Consider the following 18,008-nt stretch of genomic DNA (forward strand, 5'->3'; position numbering starts at 1 on the left):
AACAAATGGGACCTAATGAAACTTCAAAGCTTTTGCACAGCAAAGGAAACCATAAAGAAGACCAAAAGACAGCCCTCAGAATGGGAGAAAATATTTGCAAATGAAGCAACTGACAAAGGATTAATCTCCGAAATTTATAAGCAGCTCATGCAGCTCAATAGCAAAAAAACAAACAACCCAATCCAAAAATGGGCAGAAGACTTAAATAGGCATTTCTCCAAAGAAGATATACAGACTGCCAACAAACACATGAAAGACTGCTCAACATCATTAATTATTAGAGAAATGCAAATCAAAACTACAATGAGATATCATCTCACACCAGTCAGAATGGCCATCATCAAGAAATCTAGAAACAATAAATGCTGGAGAGGGTGTGGAGAAAAGGGAACACTCTTGCACTGCTGGTGGGAATGTGAATTGGTACAGCCACTATGGAGAACAGTATGGAGGTTCCTTAAAAAACTAAAAATAGAACTACCATATGACCCAGCAATCCCACTACTAGGCATATACCCTGAGAAAACCATAATTCAAAAAGAGACATGTACCAAAATGTTCATTGCAGCTCTATTCACAATAGCCCGGAGCTGGAAACAACCTAAGTGTCCATCATCGGATGAATGGATAAAGAAGATGTGGCACATATATACAATGGAATATTACTCAGCCATAAAAAGAAACGAAACTGAGCTATTTGTAATGAGGTGGATAGACCTAGAGTCTGTCATACAGAGTGAAGTAAGTCAGAAAGAGAAAGACAAATACCGTTTGCTAACACATATATATGGAATTAAAAAAAAATGTCATGAAGAACCTAGGGGTAAAACGGGAATAAAGACACAGACCAACTTGAGAATGGACTTGAGGATATGGGGAGGGGGTAGGGTAAGCTGTGACAAAGCAAAAGAGAGGCATGGACATATATACACTACCAAACGTGAGGTAGATAGATAGTGGGAAGCAGCCGCAGAGCATGGGGAGATCAGCTTGGTGCTTTGTGACCGCCTGGATGGGTGGGATGGGGAGGGTGGGAGGGAGGGAGATGCATGAGGGAAGGGATGTGGGAACAGATGTATATGTATGACTGATTCACTTTGTTATAAAGCAGAAACTAATAAAATAAAATAAATAAAATAAAATTACACTGTCTTATTCTTAGAAAGAATTTCCGGAGTAATCCAATGAACATGTGACTAAGAGTCATGTACCCTTAAAGGGGTTGAGAACACGTTGTTCATGAGATATTTTAGTCCCTTCATTTTACAAATGAGAAAACTATGAGCCTGCTTAGCTAAGCAATTTACCAAAGATAGATGATTGCATATTAAATATTAAGAAGTATTAAAATCTCTGTTCTCAATCCAGTACTCTTTCCACCATTTGGAAAATTAATCATACAGTCTCAAACATCAAAATATATTTTCCTGTATCCAAAAGAGAACAGAATGTCATGTTTTAGAATCCAGATGTCATATCAACTTAAAAAGCAACATAAAAAACAATTTTAAAATAAAACTTTGGATTAAGCAGATGATGACTGCTTGATTGGTAGTGGCTTATAGTGGAATATAAAGTAAATCAATAAGCAGAAATACTGCAGTCATCTGTTTTTCTGAATGTCAATAAACAGCTGTTCTAAGAAGGATTGAGAAATAGCAAAAGGCTGGTCTTTCTCCAATATGTGGTTGTCTTTATTGAACTCATTTTCTTTTTTCTTTGCCCTTTTAGGTGCCTCTTATCTCTGTTCTCTCCTTCTCCTACCAAAACTTCTTCTAGGAAACTTATACCAAACTTGTACTGAAATGTAAATGGCTTACAAGCTTTAAGGTGCTGCCTCTCCCAGGGAAGTGTGAGGAGTTAGATTTAAGAGGTTCAAAGAAAGGTAAAGTTATAGAATATATATCTAAATATGAAATTTTAAGCATCAATGAGGAAGAGAGTAGCAGTTTTAAATTGTAGGAGGACACACTTCCCAGTGATTTTAAAACCATTGTTAATCTCCACAAAGAAACAAAAACCAAACAAACAAATATGCAACAAATATAACAGCCAAACACAAAAACAAAAATAAAAAAACCCAAATTAACGGGACTTGACTATATTGAAACTGAGATTAATATGTGAAGTATTGATTTCTCTAATAAGTTGAGTCCCTCAGTCCATGAACATGGTATATCCCTTTATTTAGGTATTCTTTAATTTTTCTCAGTAGTGTTTCATAATTTTGCATATAGAAATCTCCATATCTTTCATTAGATTTATTTTTATGTGTTTCACTTTTTAGATATTACCATCAAGAGCATCGTTTTCTGAATATCCTATTTGTTGTTGGTCTGTACAAATACAATTGATTTTTAAAAATACTGACCTTGGATTCAGCAACCTTGTTAAATTATCTTATTCAAATGGCTTACCTGTAGAATTTGTTTCAAATACCATAATGATTAAAAGATCAATTCTCTAAAACAATGTAATAAATCTAAGATTTCATCCAAACAATAATGTTTTTAAAAAGTCATACAGCAAAACTTGACAGGAAAAGAAGAATAAATATGTAAATCCACAATCATCGTGGGAGATTTTCTTTTTTTTCTTTTTTTTTTTTTTTGCGGTATGCGTGCCTCTCACTGTTGTGGCCTCTCCCATTGTGGAGCATAGGTTCTGGACACGCAGGCTCAGCGGCCATGGCTCACGGGCCCAGCCGCTCTATGGCATCTGGGATCTACCCGGACCAGGGCACGAACCCGCGTCCCCTGCATCGGCAGGTGGACTCTCAACCACTGCGCCACCAGGGAAGCCCTTTGTGGGAGATTTTAACACAACTCTCTCAGTAGTAGGTAGAACAACCAGCCAAAAGTCCATGGAAGATTTTTAATACAAATACCAAACTCAATCAATTTGAAATATATAAAACGCTCTATGCAACAATGATGGAAATCACACTTTTAACAAGTATATATAGACTATATTACAAAATTAATTATATGGTTGTACATAAAGCAAGTCTCAACATATTTCAAAGACTGAAATACAATAAAATATGCTTTCTGACCATTGAGATGTTGAATTAGAAATCAGTAACCAAAATTATTTAAAAATAGATCCAAAAGTTCAGGAATTAAACATTTTACTTAAATAATCCACAAAGGGGCTTCCCTGGTGGCGCAGTGGTTGAGAATCTGCCTGCTAATGCAGGGGACACGGGTTCGAGCCCTGGTCTGGGAGGATCCCACATGCCGCGGAGCAACTGGGCCCGTGAGCCACGGCTAATGAGCCTGCGCATCTGGAGCCTGTGCTCCAGCAACAAAAGAGGCCTCGATAGTGAGAGGCCTGCGCACCGCAATGAAGAGTGACCCCCCGCTTGCCACAACTAGAGAAAGCCCTCGCACAGAAGTGAAGAACCAACAGAGCCAAAAATAAATAAATAAAAAAAAATGTGGGTTTAAAAAAAAAATCCACAAAGTAGAAATCACAATTAGCATAAGAAAAGCAAAATTTTAGGTATACTCCCATGGTTTATTATATATGTGTGTACTCTAACACCATCACAGTTTCCCCCACAAGCATATGCACTAACAGAGTTTGTATCCTATTTATCTAGTTTCCTTTAGGGTCTGATAAGGCCAATTGAAGATGCTTACTAAATGCTAATTGGGTGTATTGGCAGAACTCTTGGTTTTAAGCAACATGATATAACTTAGATAACTTTAAGAAAAGAAATTTATTACAATGATATAGAGTAGCTCACAGAATGGTTTAGAGAGTCAGAGAACCGTGGGTCTAAACTATCAGCCAGGAGAAATGTCTAAACTTATTTCATGGTCTGATGGGGTGAAGATGAGATTGCCACTACTGCTGGATTACTTGATTACTCTGCAGATTATAATGTTGAGCTCACAAACACAGAACGTCAGACGCTGCTGGAAAGAGGATATTGCTTCCACTAGGGTTCTTTTGTGTGACCAGAATAGATTCTACAATTACTGTTTTCCATTCACTCACTGGCAGCTTTTAATTGCAAATCTGGGGCATATGCATCCAACTGATAGAATTCCGTTTTTGTGCTAATGCCCTAGTTTCAGAGGAGGCTGAGAAAACAAGTACTTGAGATGTTTAGCTTCTATGGTGAAAGGTGGATTCGCCTCATAAAGAGGGAGATTCCTAAAACATAGGGAATGGACAAGGTTCATGCAATTTATCTATGACTTTCATGCCGACATGGGTCTTGCCAAGACACTTTGGATAGTCTATTTACTGATCTGTAGGTTCTCTGAGCATGATGTCATTAAAATAGAGGATAAGTGTGATGCCAGAAGGTCAAGGTCCCTATGAGCTAAGCTGTGATATAGAATGAAAAAGTTGAGACAATACAGTGAAGTTAATACTGCTGCCTTGTGATTTGCAAGCAAATTGTTCTGATGTTCTCAGCTTTTCAGAGTAAAGGAATAAAAGCATGTGCCTAATCAATAGCTATTGATTACTTAGAAAGCAAAGCAGGTTCCTTAGAACCTTGTTGATTTGTTCTAGTGAAGAGACCACATATAGAACAACGGTCTCAATTTGCTGTCTCTAGCTGATCAAATTTATAACAGTCTTCTGTTTTACTCCTGAATACTCTGACTTCTACACTAGACAAATTGAAATTTTAAAAGGGAATATGATAGAAATCACCAACCCTGAATTTGTAAAATCTTTAGTAGTGAAACTAATCACTGTGATTCTCTTAGGGATTTAATCATGCTTTTGACATATTATTATAATAAATAGAGGAAGCTCTTGGGGCTTTTAGTGGGCTCTTCCTAAAAAAATATTATTCCCTGAGACATGCAGCCAAGATGGTGATTCTGCTTGTGGCTGAGTGTACTACTTTAATGATATACTAAGAAACTAATGAAATATTTATGGACATTTGGGGCATCCTACTAGTCCTACTGGGAGGCAGACTTAAGTCAAACTGCCATTTATTATTTCATCTTCATGTCTCCACCCTGACTAGTGGAGAATAGTGGTATTGCAAGTACCAAGAATCAATACAGTGAAGGCTAAAGAGGTTGGGATGGGAAAAATTGACTTCCATTTTCTAGGTAACTCTTCTTGGCTAAGTCATTACATGTCTCCAATCATGGCAAAAAAAAATGTTACTATATATTGTAAAATTGACTTCTCCTTAGAAAGATGGCAAGTGAGGGTTGGAGAGTCCTTTCTTTATTGGAATCTACCATTATATCCTCATCCCACTACAAAGAAGTCCAGTTCTTTTTCAGTCAATGCCCCATTCCAAGATGCCAATTAAACTCTCATAATAAAGAGTCATCAGAATTAAATGTTTAGAGTTATTCTATCTCAACCTGTGGATGCAAGAAGTAAGACTTTTATCACATTCACAGAAAGTTAATGATATTTGGCATTACCTTGAGCTGGGAATTTAAGACTGGAATATTACATTCTTATTACATTGGTGTATCCTGTTGTCTTTATTTTTAATTTATTTTATTAGTTTATGAAAAGAAATTTTATTGTTGTAAGAAAACAATATGCGATCTACTCTCAAATTTTTAAGTGTATAATACAGCCTCTGGCAACTATCATTCTATTCTTTGTTTCTACGAGTTTGACTAGTTTAGATATCTCATGTAAGTGGAATCATGCAGTACTTGTTCTTCTGTGACTGGCATATTTCACTTAGCATAACGTCTTCAGTTATATCTATGTTACTGCACATGGCAGATTTTCCTTCTTTTTTAAGGCTGGACAATATTCTATTGTATGTGTATATTACATTTTAAAAATGTATTCATCCATCAATGGAAATTTAGGTTTTGTCCATATCTTGGCTATCATGAATAATGCTGCAGTGAGCATGGTAGTGCAGAAATATCTTCTAGATCTTGGTTTCAAATCTTTAGACTATATACACAGAAGTGGCATTGCTGGGTCATGTGATAATTCTATTTTTAAGGTTTTGAAGACTCTCCATACTCTTTTCCATAGCAACTGTACCATTTTACATTCTTACCAACAGTACACTGTAGTTCCAATTTCTCCATATCCTTACCAATACTTTATTTTTCTATTTTTATAATATCCATCCTAAAAGATTCGGGATGATATCTCATTAAGTGGTTTTTGTTTGTTTGCTTTTTGGGGGATTTTTTGGTCTGCACTGTGTGGCATGTGGGATCTTAGTTCCCTGACCAGGGATTGAACCTGCATCCTCAGCAGTGAAAGCACAGAGTCTTAACCACTGGACCACCAGGGAATTCCCTCATTGTGGTTTTGATTTACATTTTCCTGATGATTAGTGATGTCGAGCACCTTTTCATATATCTGTTGACCATTTATATTTCTTCTTTGGAAAAGTGTCTGTTCAAGCCCATTGACCATTTTTAAATTGGGTTATTTGGGTTTTTTTTGCTATTAAGTCATAGGAGTTTCTTATAAATTTTGAATATGAACCCCTTATCTGATACAGGGTTTGCAAATATTTTCTTCTCTTCCATAGGCTGCCTTTTCATTTTGTTGATTGTTTCCTTTGCTGTTCAGAAGGTTTTTAGTTTGATGTAGTTCTACTTGCCCATTTTTGCTTTGTTGCCGGTGCTTTTGGTGTCATATAGATAGGACATCATTGCCAAAATTAGTGTCAAGGATATTTTCTGCTACGTTTTCTTCTAGGAGTTTTACAGTTTCAGATCTTATGTTTAAGTCTTTAATCCATTTAGAGTTGATTTTTGTGTATGATACAAGAGTCCAGTTTCATTCTTTTGCATGTGGATATCCAATTTCACCAACACCATTTGTCAGTTCTGAGAAAGAGCAAAGTTGGAGGCATAAGAGTTTCTGATTTCAAAAAATATATTACAAACCTACAGTACTCAAAACAGCATGGTACTGGCAAAAAGACAGACTAATGGAACAGAATAAAGAGACTAGAAATAAACATATGCATATACAGCCAACTGATCTTTGACAAGGGAGCTAAGAATACACAATTGGGAAAGGATGCTCTCCCAGTGCCCTTAGAAGTAACCATGACACCCTACAGATTTGGAATACTCAGGGCCTTCATACTTTTTGAAAAGATAAATTTATTTATTTATTTTTGGCTCCATTGGGTCTTCATTGCTGTGCACAGGCTTTCTCTAGTCGTGGCGAGTGAGGGCTACTCTTCATTGCAGTGTGCGGGCTTCTCATTGCCGTGGCTTCTCTTGTTGCGGAGCACAGGCTCTAGGCTCATAGGCTTCAGTAGTTGTGGCACACGGGCTCAGTAGTTGTGGCTAGTGGGCTTAGTTGCTTCCCGGACCAGGGCTCGAACCCATGTCCCTTGCACTGTCAGGTGGATTCCTAACCACTGCACCACCAGGGAAGTCCCAGGACCTTCATACTTTTACATGTGAGTTACTACTTGATTTTCCCTAGTCAGGTCACTAGTAGGCTTTAAGTTGCAGGACACTCTAAGGATAATTTTTTCTCAATTTGTTTCTTATTGCCAACTAGAGATTTACTGTCTCCAGTGACAACCAAGCTAGATAACTGATGGCAATTTCCCCTATATCCTCAATGAGCTGTTGTCTCTGATCTCTCCTGGTATCAATTTTTATGTTAGAGCAATCGGTGACTTACTCTGGGTTAATTAAGTAGAAAATAAACTATTAAAAAGATATTGGACAGTTTATGGAATCTCTAAATAAAAGATTCAACAACCAGGATTGCTGTTTGGAAGTTTAAACTTATGTCTAGGAATCATGCTGTAGAATTGGTCCAGGGAACAACCTAGTGCAAGAGTCACTGGGCAGAGACACTTCAGCTAGAACTACAAATATCAATGATAGGGGATGCTAAATACAGTAATATGAATCACTGATACATTTGTTCTGGATACTGAAAACAGTGTGTGCTTTCCACTTTCAGAATATATTCTAAGCAGTCTTTTCTTCTTGTCAGTAGCTTCTAGTCCAGTCTCCAGAATGGACATAACTTATTGTCAGAGCTAAGGTCATATGCTAGCCTATGGCTTTAAAGGATACTCAGAGATTAAGTAGGTGGCATTTTCAGTCTGTATAACGAGAGACAGATTCTTCCTCATAAGATGGGGATTTCCATAATTTATATATGGGTTCACACACTGGACAAGAACGAGGAGTAGAACTCTCCATTAGAGTTTATTCATGAATAAATACCACAGAAGTCATAATTTTCTTTACAATAATATTTTGGAAACAAGAATAAGGAACTTTTATATAAATACACACACACAGACACACACATCCATATATGTATATATGGGTGTGTGTGTCTTTATAAATTCTGACTTTATATAAAGTAGGCCTTGGTTTTTTCTGTTACTGTTCTGAATGCAGAATGGGGATCCTTTTAGTTACAAAGAGGAAAATGAAAACTTTTTTCTGAACTAAACTACATGAAATGTGAACATGAAGATTAACATCATCTCTGAGGCAGGAATCTCAAAATTATACTCCTTCTCAATCAATGCTATTGTCAGTTCTTAGTTTTATTAATTATTAAAGGAAAATATATATCCAAGACATTCCTGCAAATAAATATTTTAGAATATGTCTGGCTTTTCCTGTACAGTGAAAACATTTTTATAATATGAAATGTAAGAACAGATATTTTTCCAACATAAGTTCTCGTTGCATGTTCTCACATATTATAACCATATATAATTACTGTTAAGTGAAAAGCCTGAATTAGATGAGTAAATTGTTACAGCCAGTGGTAAGAAAATTATTATATTGTTTTTTTAGCACAGTATTTAAATTTGATATTTAAGAAACTTTTGAGGGACTTTTCATCCTGGTAATAAGTGAGTTAACTTAAAACAGAGGAACGTTGTGAAGAGTGGCACCATGGTGTTTTTAGAATCAGAGGGATATGAATTCAAATTATTCAATGATAATTTTTGAGGTCCTACCACAGCCAGGTACATGGCTTTTACATTTTCTCTAGGAATTTCATTTTCATCATCTGAACAATAGATATAAAACATTGAACTAATGAAGTTTTTGAGAGCAGAACAAATCTTAAAGGCAAGACACAAAAAGGTGAAAACCTTTCCAAGTAACTTGACTATGTTCCAGAGCAAAACTCAATAATATTTATAGAAATACAAAAATATTCATCACTACTACAAGGCAAAATTAATAAGTATGGCATCCAACCAAAGATTACCAGGCATACAAAGGGACAGGAAAAGATGAACTATAGTAAGAATAATCACTTGAAAATGACCCCAAACTGGCACAGATGTTAGAATGAGAAGATAAGGAAGTCAAAATAGCTTTTATAATTGTACCACACATGTTAAAAAAAGTTATGTCGAAATATAGAAGATATATAAAAGAACCAAATTTAACTTCTAGAGATGAAAGCTACAGTTATTGAGATTAAAACAAAGCAACAAACAGATCATTTGATAGGTTTTGTGTGTTTGAAACTTTGTTGTTTGAAAATTTGTTTCATTTGTTCTACCAGTCAGACCTGGTAGAAGAAACAGTGTTTCTGGGTAAGAGATGATGAAAATACCAGTCCTCCGGTTAGTTCACTGTCACTCTCAGAGAGCTTAAAAGAGAACTCAGTGTGGTCGAACAGTAGCCCAGAGAATAAGTTGGAGGGGGTTATTGCTGGAAGTGACAAAAGTATGACATGGCTTCCACTTTGGTGGGGTTCTTCCGTTGTAAAAGAGGCAAGAATGAGGATGAACCCTAAACTCTTCCCATGCTGAAGCCACAGAGTGAACCCATTCCATGTTATTAGAGGCCACTGATATCAGAGGCAGAAGACCAGGATCATAACTGCTAATGGGCAGCTAATTGTGCTTGTAGTCAGAGGAGGGTCTCCCTCTTTTCCCCTTTTTCTTTTAAATTCTAAACTCAGGGTTATAATTAAACAAAACAGGAATTTAGAGAAGAGCATGTGGGAAGCTTTTTGGCTATTTGGAGTTGTTGCTTTGAACAAATATCCCCCCAATAAAAATAATAACATAATAATAGTGGTACATGAAATGTCCATACATTTACTTAAACGAATTCTTTAAAATTGGATGTAATTTTTGCTCTAGACTGCAAAAGCATTAAATTTCCCTTGTAGCAGTTAATGAAAAAAAATTAAACATTTAAATTTTTTTACTTCATCAAGATTGAATTTCTCAATCAAACCACATATGATTAACCTGGTTTTCCAATGTATCTTTTATAACAGACACATAATCTGATAATAAACATGGCATTGTTTTCTAAATTATTTTTAATGACATACATGATAGAACATGAGAGGATCTTGGCCCATTTAGCAACCCCCATACTTTTATTTTAATGGAACATATAGTTTAGGTAGAAAATATAGCCTAGTGGATTTAAAAAGAATTATCTTTGGAAATGAAAAATAATGGAACTGAAAGATTATGTATAAATTAGAGACTATAAGGATTTGATTTATTTGAAATACAGAGTCCTTAAATTGTGCTTCTGGTTAATAAACTGGCTTTAGACATTGGACAAAGGTCTGTAATTTCTTCTACTACAGTCTGATATTTCAAGAGTTACCAAGAAAACACTGCTGAATGGCTTTAGGTCTCAGAAGTTAAGACACAAGAGAAGTCAGATATCACCACTATGGTGGTAAATTCCCTCTATGCAAAACAATTTAAAAAAATTCCACTTCTCTCATTAGAATACCACAGTGCAGAACTTCCGTTGTGGCACAGTGGTTAAGAATCCTCATGCCAAGGCAGGGGACATGGGTTCGAGCCCTGGTCCAGGGAGATCCCACATGCCCAGAGCAACTAAGCCCATGTGCCATAACTACTGAGACTGCATGGCACAACTACTGAAGCCCACGTGCCTAGAACCCGTGCTCTGCAGCAAGCAAAGACACCGCAGTGAGAAACCCACACACCACAATAAAGAGTAACCCCCACTTGCCGCAACTAGAGAAAGCCCACGTGCAGCAATGAAGACCCAACGCAGCCAAAAATAAATAAAAATTAATTAATTAAAGAAGAAAAATGAATAGCACAGTGCAATGTCATCATCTCCTCAAGAAAATGTGCCATATAATTCTGTTCTCTGTCTTCAGTGTTACACAGTAAGACAAGATTTGTTTTCTCCAAGTCCCCCCTCCCTTTTTTTGGTCATTTCCCCCTCCTAGAAGAGAGCCTTAGCTTAGATGAGAAAAGAAAGTTTCTATTATCATAACACCAAATAAAGGCTATCAACATTTGAAAGAGAAATTTTGATTGTAGATGTTTAACTGAAAGATTAAAACATATTTCCGTAGGACCTTCAAGGTACCTGACCTCTCCCACAGCCTATCTTGCTGAGAAGATGAAAGGAGCCTATTGACTGCTAATCAAGTCTTTCAGAGTAAGAAGAAAGCTAAAAAAATCCAAGGTCATGGTGAAGAGGAGAAAAGTTAGGGAGAACCTACAGAGATGCAGCTTTAAGCTGAAACCTGTATAGACTTTAAATGGAAAAGAGGAAAACACTATCCATGCTCTCCACTGTTCTCTATGTGTTTTGTATTGTAAAGTAGGCTTTTCTTCTAGTAACAGACCCACTTTCATGCTCTTCCAGATATTCAAGTCTACATAAATGAGGATTTATATACTTGTGTCTTGTCTGAGATTACTGTACTGTGACATAACATATGGCTGTGCCTCCATCTAAGACTACCATAGAAATTAGCCAAGAAATACTCCACCGTTTATCTAAACTACCAGATTGTTGCTGAGGAAGGGGAGTGCTCACAGCTTTTGTAAACTGATGTAATGAATACTCTTTCAGCAGGGGAGTAACTTGAGAAAAGTAGTAATCTTGGCCTGGAAGCACTGGCCGAGTGTCAAGTTTGAGAATGCATGGTTTAACATGAATGCCTAGGTTAATACTTTCTAGTGAGTTTATTAGTTTCCCATAGGAAAATTTCACAAGCTGTTATCAGGCTATGAAGAGAGGGAAGAAGTCTGGGGAAGGTCATTTGTGTATCTGCATCATCCAAAATGGATGATAGAAGGGAAATTAGATCGTTTATGAAGATGGAGGAAAAGTCCCTGAATGATATGGCAATATTGATGGGGGCAATGCAGTTGATACAGTACTTGGCTCCAGCGACATTTGAAACAGGGCTTGAAACTAGTGAGAAGACAGCCAGTAAGTACGTGAGAAGAAGAATGCATTATTTAGGAATTCATGATTCTCTGCCATTCTCAAATAATTCATTGAATAATTAATTGAGAGGATGGGTAAGGGAAATTGATTAAATAAGCTTTAGAGGAACTGATATAAATTATTTAGTGGACAGTGTATATTATGATTGATTTAAGAGATTTTCAAGGGTAATTTTGACTTTAGTCCCTTAAACAATATTTTCCACTGATTTTAGCACCTAATCAAATATCGGAGTAATATTTGACTCCAATTTGTGGACAGATTTGAATATACAAAATCTTAAGTAACCTAAGAATGGAAGGCAAGTTTAAAGAGAAGTTATAAGGTATGAATACAAATTTTTCCTCTCAATAAGCAGTGCAAAAAGAGAACTACAACTGTAGAACCCTAGAGTTTGTAGAGCTTTTCAGTGTGATTGAGCATCAGAGATCAATGTTTTATGGTACCATAGTAGGAAATCCTATATTATGATATCATAGTACCGAAGTTAGTAATCTTATTCAATTGTGATGGTATTTTAAAAGACTAAGAAAATTAGGATGTGTGTGTGTTTGTACTAAAGGAAGTTGAAGAAGAAACTATTAATCATTAATTTACTATATCCCAAATTCAGAATTCAGAAGTTGGCATGGTATAGATTCAGGAAATTTTTTGTCTGTGTTAGATTTAAGGAAGGAGTGAATATTATTTGATACCCATAAGAAGACTAAACCTAAAGAGAATATAAATACTTTTTTCTAGGGAGATTTTTTTTCCTTTGAAAAAATGCTTCTGGGCAACACTAGAGTCTAAAGTATTTGGGGACAGTGGCTATTGGTGAGAGTATTTGGAAGTGTAGGTATAGTTAAATAATAAACTTGATTCTTGGAGTTAAGGACTCTGAAAAAGCAAGAAAAGTTACTTCTCTAAGGGCAAGATCACCTTAAGGAAGTTAATTTGAAAATGTCATTTAAAAGGTGTGAGTTTTGGGCCTCCCTGGTGGCGCAGTGGTTGAGAGTCCGCCTGCCGATGCAGGGGATACGGGTTCGTGCCCCGGTCTGGGAGGATCCCATATGCCGCAGAGCGGCTGGGCCCGTGTGCCACGGCCGCTGGGCCTGCGCATCCGGAGCCTGTGCTCCGCAACGGGAGAGGCCACAACAGTGAGAGGCCCGCATACCGCAAAAAGAAAAAAAAAATAAAAAAAATAAAATAAAAGGTGTGAGTTTTGACACACTTCAGTGAATATGTGCACCATGTTGTTTATTGACAAGGGGAAAAAGAATTACTTATCTCATTAACAAGACCACTTCTTACCAATCTGAAAGAACTAAAGATATTTGGAGAGTTCAGATGGTATTATAATCGATTCATCCAAGATTACTCCTAGAGTGAAATAAGTGGATTGACATTCAGCATCTATTTGATCTATAGTCATTTCCCTTTATTCGAGGTTTCATTTTCTGCTGTTTCAGTTACCCACGGTCAATCGAAGTCCAAAAGTATTAAATAGAAACTCCCAGAAATAAACAATTCATAAATTTCTGAGTAGTGTGATGAAATCTTGTATCATCCATCCACCCACCGGGGTATGGACCATCCCTTTGTCTGGCCTATCTCACCCCTTAGTCACTTAGTAGCCCTCTTCCTTATAGAACTGACTGTCTCAGTATCACAGTGCTTGTGTCCAAGTCACCCTTATCTTACTTAATAATGGCCCCAAAGCAAAAGAGGAGTGATGCTGGCAATTTGGATATGCCAAAGAGAAGCTGTAAAGTACTTTCTTTAGGTGAAAAGGTGAAAGTTCTTGGTTTAATAAGGAAAGAAAAAATCATTGGCTGAGGTTTCTAAGATCTATGGTAAGAATGAATCTTCTGTATGTGAAATTGTGAAGAAGGAAAAATAAATTCATGCTAGTTTTGCGGTCACACCTCAATTTGCAAAAGTTATGGCCACAGTGCATGATAAGTGCTTAGTTAAGATGGAAAAGGCATTAAGTTTGTACAATAAGATATTTTGAGAGAGGAAGGGACCACATTCACATAACTTTTATTATAGCATATTGCTATAATTTTTACATTTTATTATTAGTTATTGTTAACCTCTTACTGTGCCTATCTTATAAATTTTATCATAGGTATGTAAGTATAGGAAACAACACAGTATATATAGGATTCGGTGCTATCTGCTGTTTCATGCAACCACTGGGGTCTTGGAATGTATACCCTGAGGATAAGGGGGCTACTGCATTTTCTAGTATACCTTCCTAAGGCAGAGGATTGAAGTTAAGAAAAAAAAAATTCCAAACCCTCTTTCAGCTTGGGATCTTTATATAAAAGAAATTCCACAAACTCAGTGCATTTATGTGAGACTTGGAATTTGAAAATAGGGAAAGGCAGTTATCCTGGTGCTTTAGCTTTTGTGGCCAGCAAGCATCGCTGTGGAGACATAAGTATTCATCTGTAGCATCATTTCTGTGTACTTAACTCCCTAGGTAGTAAGCACAATAGCTGTTTTTCTTTGTGAGTTTAGATGGAAAATCTATAGACTCTATGTACATTTAATGAAAATTATGAAGCAGTAACAATTGTTACAATCACACGGGTCAAGAAATGGAACATTGGCAACAACCAAGAATCCCCTCCATGCCTTGCATCATCACAAAACCCTCCCATAGCACAAAAAATGACCACTTACCTAACTTTTATGTTAACCCATTCATTGTTTTTCTTTGTAGATTTATTACTTATGTGCACACTCCTGTAATACTGTTGATAGATATTTGTGTTGTTTTCTATTTATGGCTGTCATGAACAATGCTGAACAAGATACATGTTTATATATGTATCCTAGTACACAGGAGAACACATTTCTCTAGGGAGTGAACTACTGGGTTATAGGGAAGTTTCAGGCATGAGATGCTGAGTCACAGAGAATATATGTCCTTAAACCACAACATAATGACAAGTGGTCAAATCAACTTACACTTCCAACAGTGGTGGTGACTGATATTTAAATTCCTTGACATTAGTTGTTATCATTTATTTTAATATTTCCTATCTAATCTGTGTGTAGTGGTACCTCATTATGGTGTGAATTTTAGTTTTCATGATTACTAGTGAAAATATAAATATTTTACAATTTTAAATATAGTTATTGGCTTTTGGGATTTGCTGTTTTTTGAAGGGTCTATTGAATTTTTGGCCTACTTTTCTATTGGGTTATTTGCCTTTTTATTCTTGCTTTTAAGAGTTTATTTCATTTTTTAATTGAAGTATAGTTGATTTACAATATTATATTACATTCAGATGTAGAACATAGTGATTCAATATTTTTATAGATTATACTCTATTTAAAGTTATTATAAAATATTGGCCATATTTCCTGAACTGTAAATATATCTTTGTAGCTGATTTATTTTACACATTTTATACCTCTTTATCCCCTACCCCTATCTTGCTCCTTCCTCCTTCTCTTTCCCCACTGGTAACCACTAGTCTGTTCTCTATAACTGTGAGTCTATTTCAGTTTTGTTATATTCATTCATTTTATTTTTTAGATTCCACATATAAATGATAACATACAGTACTTGTCTTTCTCTGTCTGACTTATTTCACTAATCATAATACCCTCCATGTCCATCCATGTTGTTGCAAATGGCAGGATTTCTTTCTTTTTCATGGCTGAGTAATATTTCTCTCTGTGTGTGTGTGTGTGTGCGTGTGTGTATATCATACCACATGTTATTTATTCATTTGGCTGTTAGCAGGCACTTAGGTTTCTTCCATATCTTGGCTATTGTAAATAATGTACATAATGCTGCTGTGAACATTGGGTGCATTCATCTTTTTGGATTAGTATTTTCGTTTTCTTTGGATATATACCCAGGAGTGGAATTGCTGGATCTTATGGTAGTTCTAACTTTAGTTTTTGAGAAACCTTCATACTGTTTTCAATAGTGGCTGCACCAATTCATATTCCTACCAGCAGTGTACTAGGGTTCCCTTTTCTCCACATCCTTGCCAACATTTGTTATTTGTAGTCTTTTTGATGATAGCCATTCTGACAGGTATGAAGTGATATCTCATGGTGGTTTTGATTTGTATTTCTTTGTTGATTAGTGATGTGCATCTTTTCATGTGCCTATTGGCCACCTGTATGTATTCTTTGGAAACATGTCTATTCAGGTCTTCTGCCCATTTTTAATTGTTTTTTAAAATTGAGTTTTATGAGATGTTCATATATTTTAGATATTAACCCCTTATAGGTCATATCATTTGCAAATATTTTCTGCCATTTAGTAGGTTGTCTTTTCATTTTGTCAGTGGTTTCCTTTTCAGTGCAAAAGCGTTTAAGTTTATTTAGGTCCCATTTGTTTATTTTTGCTTTGTTTCCTTTGTCTTAGGAGACAGATCCAAAATAATATTGCTATTATTTTTGTCAGAGTGTTTTGCCTATGTTTTCTTCAAGGTGTTTTATGGTTTCTGATCTTGTATTTAGGTCTTTAATCCATTTTGAATTTATTTTTGTATATGATGTGAGAAAGTTTTCTAATTTAATTGTTTCACAAGTAGCTGTCCAGTTTTCCCAGCACCACTTATTGAAGAGACATTTTTCCTATTGAACATTCTTGCCTCCTTTGTCTTAGATTAATTGACCATAAGTGTATATAGGTTTATTTCTGGTCTCTCTATTCTGTTCCATATGTCTGTTTTGGTGTCAGTACCATAAAGTTTTGTTTACTGTAGGTGTGTACTATAGTCTAAAGTCAGGGTGTGAGATACCTCCAGCTTTATTCTTTCTAAGTTCTTTTCATATTTTGAATAGTAGTCTCTGTATTTGTTTTATATGTTGCAATGATCTTTTCAAACTCTGTGGCATGACCTCTCTTTTAACTATCTTTGTGTTTTCTTTTGTTGGAAAATATTTCTTAATTTAATGTGGGTAAATACATCAATCTTTTCCTTTAAAGCTTATACTTTTTTCCATCTTTCTACTTTGTAGCTTAAAGATAGCCTCCTATATTGTCTTTTAAAATATATTTGGTACCATTTCACATATAGGTCATTAATCCATCTGGAAATAATTTTGTTTACAATATGATACAATTTTAATTATTTTTTCTTTATGGATACCTTAGTGCTCAGCATTTTTTAATTGAAAAGTTCGTTATGTCTTTGTTGAGGTGCTGTGATACCTCTGTTATACAGAGGTGCCATATGTATGTGTGTGTGTGTGTGTACATATATATACATATGATTTTGTTTTAATAATATATGTTTTGGTTTGTTTTTCTGTGTCTCTATTAAGTCTTCTTTTGGTTCATTTGTTTGTCTCTGTATCAAAACTGCACCCTCTTTGTTACTATAGCTTTATAAGAACACTAAATATTCAGTAGAACAAGTTTTCCCACATTTATATTATTCTTCAAGTGTGTGGTGGGCTTTTGTAATCTGTATAAATTTTTAAAGAAGTTTTTCAGGTCCAAAACAAAATCTTTGGCATTGTCACTTAGATTTTGCTTACTCTATAACTTAATCTTTAGAGACTTAATATCTTTTCACTATTAAGATATCCAACTTATAAACACAAAATATATCTCTATTCATTTCTGATATCTTCAAGGTCTTTGAAAAACTATTATAATGTTGACTGTAAAGGCTTTGTATATCTTATTGGATTTATTGCTACTTCAGCTTTTTGGTGTTATCTAAAAGGATTTCTTTCTTTTTACTATCACTTTCTGTTTGATGCTATTATATAAAAACACAATTTATTTTTATTGATTTTTATCTAGAAATCTTAAGAAGCTCTCTTACAAATCCTAGCAATTTCCTGTACATTATT

This window comes from Mesoplodon mirus (genome assembly GCF_964341445.2).
Source record: "Mesoplodon mirus genome assembly, chromosome: 1".
Lineage (NCBI taxonomy): Eukaryota > Metazoa > Chordata > Mammalia > Artiodactyla > Ziphiidae > Mesoplodon > Mesoplodon mirus.